Source organism: Symphalangus syndactylus, chromosome 1 (genome assembly GCF_028878055.3).
Source record: "Symphalangus syndactylus isolate Jambi chromosome 1, NHGRI_mSymSyn1-v2.1_pri, whole genome shotgun sequence".
In the NCBI taxonomy this organism is placed as follows: Eukaryota; Metazoa; Chordata; class Mammalia; order Primates; family Hylobatidae; genus Symphalangus; species Symphalangus syndactylus.
The window spans coordinates 149,817,250-149,825,290 of record NC_072423.2 but is presented as its reverse complement, the minus strand read 5'-3'; positions in this window follow the sequence as shown (position 1 = coordinate 149,825,290).

Below are 8,041 nucleotides of genomic sequence, written 5' to 3'. Positions count from 1 at the left end.
CATTGTAGGGAAAGTGGCTCTATTAAACTGGACTCCATAGTGTCAATGGTGAGGATAGAATTTCAGAATAGCAGAGGACAGATGGCAACAATTAATCTTCAGTGGAAAGGTAGACATAATTCCTGTAATGGAAGCAAAGCTGGAATGGTGACCAGGGGAACCTTTTCCACAGCGATCTGTGGCAATGGCCAATAGACCATGGCATTCCTATGGATGAGACTGTCAGTCAATGAGGTCACTGCTTTGCCTTATACAAAATATGATCAAGAATGGGTGAGTTGAAGGCTGCTGTCAGCTGGCACGGTGAAAAATTACATTTTTTTGCTCAGTTTCTAAATCCGAAATATTCTAAGACCCAGAGTCTATGGATTGAGGAGAGGTAGTTCCTTTTAAGGAGTTACTCTGCAACACCATGGCAACTTTAGACAGTAGCAATTTTCCTCAATCGTTCTCCAAAGAGACATGTGGTCATTTACCAGAATAATTTTATGCTGGGAAGAAGGGAATCCATGGCTCTTTGAGGGCTGTTAGATATAACATCTGAACTGATAATGCCATGGGACCCCTGATGCCACCCTGACTGCTTTTAGAGTAGGGACATATAGTGTCCAGGTTATAGGACACTGTGTGCCCCCTGTGCAAGGCCATGTCACAGTGGCAGAGATTAGCACCATTCTCCAGAACTAAAGGATGCAGAGGTGTAAATCCCCTTAACATTTCTTTTTAATTCATCAGTCTGACCCCTGCAAATCCAGTTAGGTCATGGTGGTTGATAGTGATCTATTGTAATCTTAAAAGTGGTAGCTCCAATCAAACAGCTGCTAGGCCCAGATGTTGCACATTTACTGGAATAGACCTACAAAGCCTCTGACAATTGGTGTACTATTTATCTGGCAAATTTGTTCTTTTCAGAAACTATTCCCTTGGAAGTGTCAGTATACCTTCATGATATGGCCCCAGGCCTTCAATAATTATTCATTCTCTGTCATAATACAGTCCAAAGGGTCCTTAATCATTTGGCTATTCTATAGAACAGGCATCAGCAAACTCAGACCTGTAGGCCAAATCTGGCCCACTGCCTGTTTTTGTAAATAAAGTTTTATTCGAACGGCCACACTCCTTTGCTTATGTACAGTAATGTCTATGGCCGCTTTCACTCTATGATGGCAGAGGTGAGTAGCTGTGACAACAAAATAAAGTATTTACAATCTGTTCCCTTACAGAAAGTTTGCTGACTTCTGCTCTGGAACATCAGGCTGCTCCCTATGTTGGTGAATCATGTTTGTCAGAGCTGGGGAGCAGAAGTGGTGAGTACGTTGGGTGCCTCAGTAAGACTCATGAATTCCAGAGGATGGAAGATAGACCTAGAAAAGATTCAGGGGCGTGCCACATTGGTGGAGTTTTTAGAGGTCTGGTGGTCTGGGCATTCTTTTCAAGATAAAACCATTAACTTATTCAAGCTTGCACCTCCTACCTCGAAGAGACAGGGACAGCACTTGGTTGGGCCTCTTCTATTTCATAGACAGCAGATTTCGCTCATGAGAATACCACTAGATCCATTTATCAGGTGACTTGAAAGGCCGCCAGTTTTGAGGGGGGCCTCAAAGATCAAGAGGAGACTTTGCAGTGAGTTCTAGCTGCCATACAAGGAGCTCACTGCCTTGGGCCATGTGACTCATGCATTGGACATCATGGTGCTGGAGGTATCCATGTAGCTAAGCCTTCTACCTGCATTGAGGAGCAATGGTTGCCTGGCTGCGTGGAGTGGGGAAGGCTTCTCTAGGGGCCTGCTGGAGGGAGATTTCCCCTTTTTCAGGGGAAAGGATCTCTGTTGGGTATGGGGTACCAACAAGGGCTAAGATGTGAAGTGTAAGTAAAGGGCACATTGTATTACCATTTTGACCTGGTGGATGTTTTGGGTCTGTTCATAAATACAAATATTCAATAAATATCATGCATATATCAAGTTTTCTCATCAAGAAATTATTATTACTATTGAGACAGGGTCTCCCTCTATTGCCCAGGCTGGTGTCCAGTGGCATGATCATGGCTCACTGCAGCCTCAACCTCCCTGGGCTCAATTGATCCTCCCACCTCAGCCTCCTAAGTAGCTAGGACCACAGCTGTGCACCACCACACCTGGCTTTTCTTTTCTTTCCTGTTTTTTTGACACGGAGTTTCCCTCTTGTCACCCAGGCTGGAGTGCAGTGGCGTGATCATGGCTCACTGCAGCCTCAACCTCCCTGGGCTCAATTTATCCTCACACCTCAGCCTCCCAAGTAGTCAGAACCACAGGTGTGCACCACCACACCTGGCTTATTTTTCTTTCTTCTTTTTTTTTGCGGGGTGGGGGAGGGGCGGAGTTTCCCTCTTGTCGCCTGGCTGGAGTGCAATGGTGTGATCTCGACTCATTGCAACCTGTGCCTCCCAGGTTCAAGTGATTCTCCTGCCTCAGCCTCCCGAGTAGCTGGGATTACAGGTCCCAGCCACCATGCCTGGCTAATTTTTGTATTTTTAGTAGAGACCATATTGGTGAGGCTGGTCTCGAACTTCTGACTCAGGTGATTCGCCCACCTTGGCCTCCCAAAGTGCTGGGATTACAGGCTACAGGCATGAGCCATGGCACCTGGACTTATTTTTCTCTTTCTTTTTATATATTTATTTGCATTTTTTGTAGAGATGGGGTTTTGCCTTGTTGTCCAGGCTGGTCTTGAACTCCTGGGCTCAAGCAATCTTCCTGCCTTGGATTCCCGAAGTGCTGGGATTACAGGCATGAGTCACTGCACCTAGCCAAGAAAGTGTTTTCTAATGCTAACTCTGTTTGGAGATTTGCTCAAATCAAGGTGACTTCCCTATCTGTCAGAATTTTCAGATTCATTTAATGACTGTGTTATCTTCTCCAGAGAGGGATAAGGAATTGGGCCATGTGGTCATGAAGTTTGAGAAGTCTCAAGATTTACAAGTTGGAGACCATGGAGAGCTGATGATGTGTTGTGGCATGAGTCCGAAGGACTGAGCATTAGGAGGGCTGATGGTCTCATTTCCAGTTTAGGTCCAAGTCTAAAGGCAGGAAAAGACCAACGTCCCATTGACCATCAGGCAGAGCTAGTGAATTCTCCCTTACCCTGTCTTTTGTTCTAATCAGGCCTTCAATGGCTTGGATAAGACCCACCCACATTGGGGAGGGCACTCTCCTTTATTCAGCCCACTAGTGTAAATGCTAATCTCATCCAGAAATATCTGGAAACCCTGTGGGCCGTCAAGTTGATATAGAAAATTAACCATTACAATGACAACGAGACAGACTGCAGGACACAAAGAGAGACTGGCTTATGTCTTACCACGTGCCATGCCCAGACCAACTCGGGTTACAGAAGTTTTGTCAGATAATTTGTTTATGGCTATGTGCCAACATTTAATTACAATCTTGTATATTGGGAAAAGATCTCTAATAGGCCAATTCAAAGGTTTACTCTGGATAGGGACATTTCATGGGAAAGGTGAATTGTTAGAGCAACAGTCCACAAAGCATGGTCCCTGGGCCAGCAACATGAGCCTCATCTGGAAACTCGCTAGAAATACACCCTCAGACCCCACCCTATCCCTACTGAATAAAAAACTCTGGCGTAGGAACCAGAAATCTGTGTTTTAACAAGCTCTGCAGATGATTCTGTTACATGCTGCAGTTTGATAACTACTGGACTTGGTAATAATTGTTAGGCTAAATGTTTAAAGAAAAAGTCTGGTTCAGTATCACCAGCTTCCCAACCGTCAGCAGTCAACCAAGAGGTGGAGGTTAGTAGGTAACTAGCTTATCAGAGCACGTCGTAATCAAAGAGTCCATGAAGCAGTTTTTTGTTTTGTTTTGTTTTGTTTCAGAAATAGTAATTTCTCTCTAGCAGGAGATTGTGAATTACAGGACATGGCTTGGATTTTTATTTTAGATGTTACCAGCGTTGCTTTCATTGCTTCTGCTGGAAGGTGGACATCTTCAAGGGTCTAAGTAATTCTTAGACCAATGAAGGGTCAAGGCTGGCCTTTTACAAATAACAGAGAAAGAGAGTGTCCATAGCCTACAGAACTTTCTCTCAGAACTTCTAGGTCAGTGCTGTTCTGTGGAATCTAATATGAGCCACATATGTAATTTAAAAATTTCCATTAATCACACAACAGTAAAAAAAAGGTGAAATGAATTGTAATATGTTTTAACTTACCTTACTAAAAATATTTTCCATTTAACATACAATCAATATGAAATTCATTAATGGATAGTCACATTTTTAAACGCTGTATCTTCAAAATCTGTTGTTTGACAGCACATTTCAGTTCAAACCAGCTACGCTGCGAGGATTTAATAGCCCTATGTGGCTAGTGACTATTGTATGAGACATTATAGTTCTAGACCCTCTACTCCTGCAACTGGAAGGGGAGACCTGGTGTTTTTTTTTATTTATTTACTTTTTCATTAAATAACTAACGACAGAAGTTGTGGCTTGGTGATACAATTTACTTGCATGTTCCCTGGGGCTTAATTTATTTAGTCATTCTGGGCATAAGTCCCTGTCCAGGCAATGCTATTAGACCTTATACAGAAACAAGCCTCTCCCTTCATATTTTAAAGCACTGTGGGATCTTGAAATGAAGCACGGAATTTGTGGAGAGCCAAATTCACATTCCCATGCATTGGCAAAGCCTGCAGACAGGGAAGTAGGTGGGATGGCAAAGACCACCACTGAAGATCCTGTTATGGGTAGCTTCCTGTTCTTACCAGATCAGTGAAGCGCTGTGAATGGCTTCTCATAGTTAATGGTTAGCACAGGGCAGACTGCGGAGGCCGCATCAAAGGAAGACAAAAATAGTTATTGTCTGGACTGTTAACCCCTGGCATGTATAAAAGCACTGAATAAACCAGAGCTCGTCGGCGCTTCCCTATCAGGGGACCGTCCCTCCTAATCCCGCTTCTCTGTGTCTTTCTTTCACCATTCTTCTCACTACTTCTCGGTGCATCCCTGAATAACCCCTGCGGCAGGACCGCTAGAGGAATTTGCATATTTTGTCCATTCTTCCTGAACCATACATCTAGGTATGTTAAGCAAACAAACTAAAACAGAATGTTTTGATATGCCCTGTTTAGGAACTTATGGTCACAAATGTATTCACATTCTCTAATTGCATACGAAAAAAAAATCTTCTCATTTAGAAATTTAAGCGTGTGATCGATTTTCTGTGAATGATTTCATTTTCCCTCCTTTTCCTTTTTCCTTTACTGAATTTTATTTGTAATTCATTACTTTCTATTAAATTTTGCAACAAAGATTTGATTCAATATCCAGTGATTTTGCTCATTTCAGGTTTAAACCATTTCTCCCATTGTCAGTCTACTTTCGTGGTCATTATTTCTACAAAGTATATTTTTCCCAAGTGAAATTTTACATATAAACATTTGTCAGGAAGCTCTTTAGTCATATTTACCAAGTAACAAATTTTACTGGTTTTTTTTTTTTTTTTTTTTTTTTACTTATCAAGATACTTTTTAAAGTTTTTATTTTAAGATCTTTTCTGTTTGTTTTCTTTCTTGAGATGGAGTCTCGCTCTGTCACCTAGGCTGGAGTGCAGTGGCACAATCTTGGCTCACTGCAACCTCTGCCTCCCGAGTTCAAGTGATTCTCATGCCTCAGCCTCCCAAGTAGCTGGGACTGCAGGCACGTAGCACTAAGCCCGACTAATTTTTTTTTTTTTTTTTTTTTTTTTTGTAGAGACAGGGTTTCACCATGTTGGCAGGCTGGTCTCAAACTCCTGACCTCAAGTGATCCACTTGCCTCAGCCTCCCAAAGTGCTGGGATTACAGGCGTGAGCCACCATGCCTGGGCCACATCATTTTAGACAGACAAGTTTGCAAAAATAGTAGAGTTCCTTTGAACCCTTCACCCAGTGCCCCCTTATATTAACCTCTTACATAACCGTAGTGTAACTCTAAAGGAGAAGTCACCTATAAGGAAGTAAAAAGGGCACTGTACTATGAACTAAACTAGAAAGTTTATTCATGTTTCACTGGTTTTTCCAATGATGCTCTTTTTCTGTCCCAAGATCTAATCCAGGACTTCACTTGACAGGAGTCTTATCTCCTTAATCTGTGACAGTCCTCAGTCTTCCTGTCTTTTGTAACCTTGAGACTTCTGAAGGGTACTGGTCAGTTATCTTGTAGAAATGTTCCTCCATTTGGGTTGTCTAATGTTTTCTCGCAATGAGATTGTGCATTGTTGGGCAGGAAAACTTCCAGGGTGCTGCGCTCTTTCCAGGGCCGCCTTTGTCAACACGCTTCTGGAGAGGTAAACCTGGGTCATGTGTGGTTAAGGTGGTGATGCCAGTTTTCTTCACTGCAAAGTTACTATTTTTCCCTTTGTTATTGATAAACATCTATTTCGGGAGAGATGCTTTGAGACTATGCAAACATCCTGCTTCTCCTTAAGCTTTCCCCACCTAATTTTGCCACATCTGGGGACCCTGCCTACAGCAATGATTGCAGTAGTGTTTCAGTGGTGATTTGCCATGTCTCTCATTCCTTCCACATATATTAATTGGAATTCTGCAAGAAAGAGTTGTCGGCCAGGCTGCAGTGAGCTGAGATCATGTCACTGCCCTCCTGCCTGGGCGATAGAGTGAGATCTTGCCTCAAAGAAAAAGAACAGTTGCCCCTTCCCCTCATTTAGTCACTCATTCAGTTATTTATTCATATGAATACAGACTAGAGGCTATTTGTACTTATTTTTTATTTGGGTTTGTGATTTTAGCGCCAAAATCTCAACCCTGAAAATGGAGAGAAATTCCGAATATTATCACTCCTTAAGTTAGGACAGAAACTTACTTTGCAGACAGAAGCCAAAGGGTCTGAGGAGGACAGAGGCTCACTGGGAGGACTGGAGAAGCAGCCTGAAGGGGCAGAAACCCAAGGCGGTCCTAGAGCCAGGAAGCCTTTGGCAGTGTCCCTGGGCAGGACTGGACTCAGAGGGCCTCTGCTGGTGGGGACAGGATTTAAATCTCAGATAGTGTCTGCCCCTTGATGAGGAGGGCGAGGACTGAAGCCATTCACTTCAGCCTCTTTGCATGGGGAAGAGAGGAAGTAGATGCTAGGTAGCCAGAAACCATCCACTTTTCAGTCCCTGGAATCACCCCTTCCCCTTGTCCTGTCCCAAAGAGCAAAGGTTGAAGCTATGGTCTGTGCCCCCGCCCGACTGCCCGCCATCCCCCAATGCAGACCAGAGGCAGTATCAGTGGATCGCTCTACTCCGCAACGCTCCCACCTGTAATCCTGATGCGGGGCAGGTGAGCCCCAAAGTGGAGCTTCCACCAGGAGGGTTCTTGGCTTTGCCTAGGAAAGAATTCAAGGGCAAGCCAGAGGTAGAAGAAAACAGCTTTATTGAAGAGGCAAGGTTACAGCTCCGTGACTGCTCCTGCAGAGCAGGGCTCCCCCATAGGCAGAGAGCAGCAGCTCAGGGCAGTTTTGCAGTCATATTTATACCCACTTTTAAATGCATGCAGATTAAGGGGCGGTTTATGCAGAAATTTCTAGGGAAGGGGTGGTAATTATTGTGTTACTGCCATGGAAAGGGGCGGTAACTCCCTGGTATTGCCATGGCAACAGTGAACTGACGTGGCACCCTGGTGGGCCTATCTGATGGAAAGCTGCTTTGGCCCTGACCTTGCTTTAGTTTGTCCTCAATCTGGTCTGGTGTCTGAGCCCCGCCTCCTACCTCAATCTCACTCAAGGCGAGCTTGATATCCTCTTCCATCCACCACCAAGTTTGTGGAGAACGAAAAATAGCTCCTCGTGATATGATAAGGAGTATTACAAAGGGCAGCGCGGCTGGGACAGGTTGTCTGGGTCAGTATTCTGGTCCCCCGTGGCCTTGATCCCACCTCGTCACGTCTCTGGGGGTATCGTGGTCTCGGTAATATCAAGTCTCTTGAGATGCCAAAAGTCTGAAACCCCCACTTCCGTGGGCAGTTCGGTAGACCGCAGAACCGTAGTCGTTTTAGATGG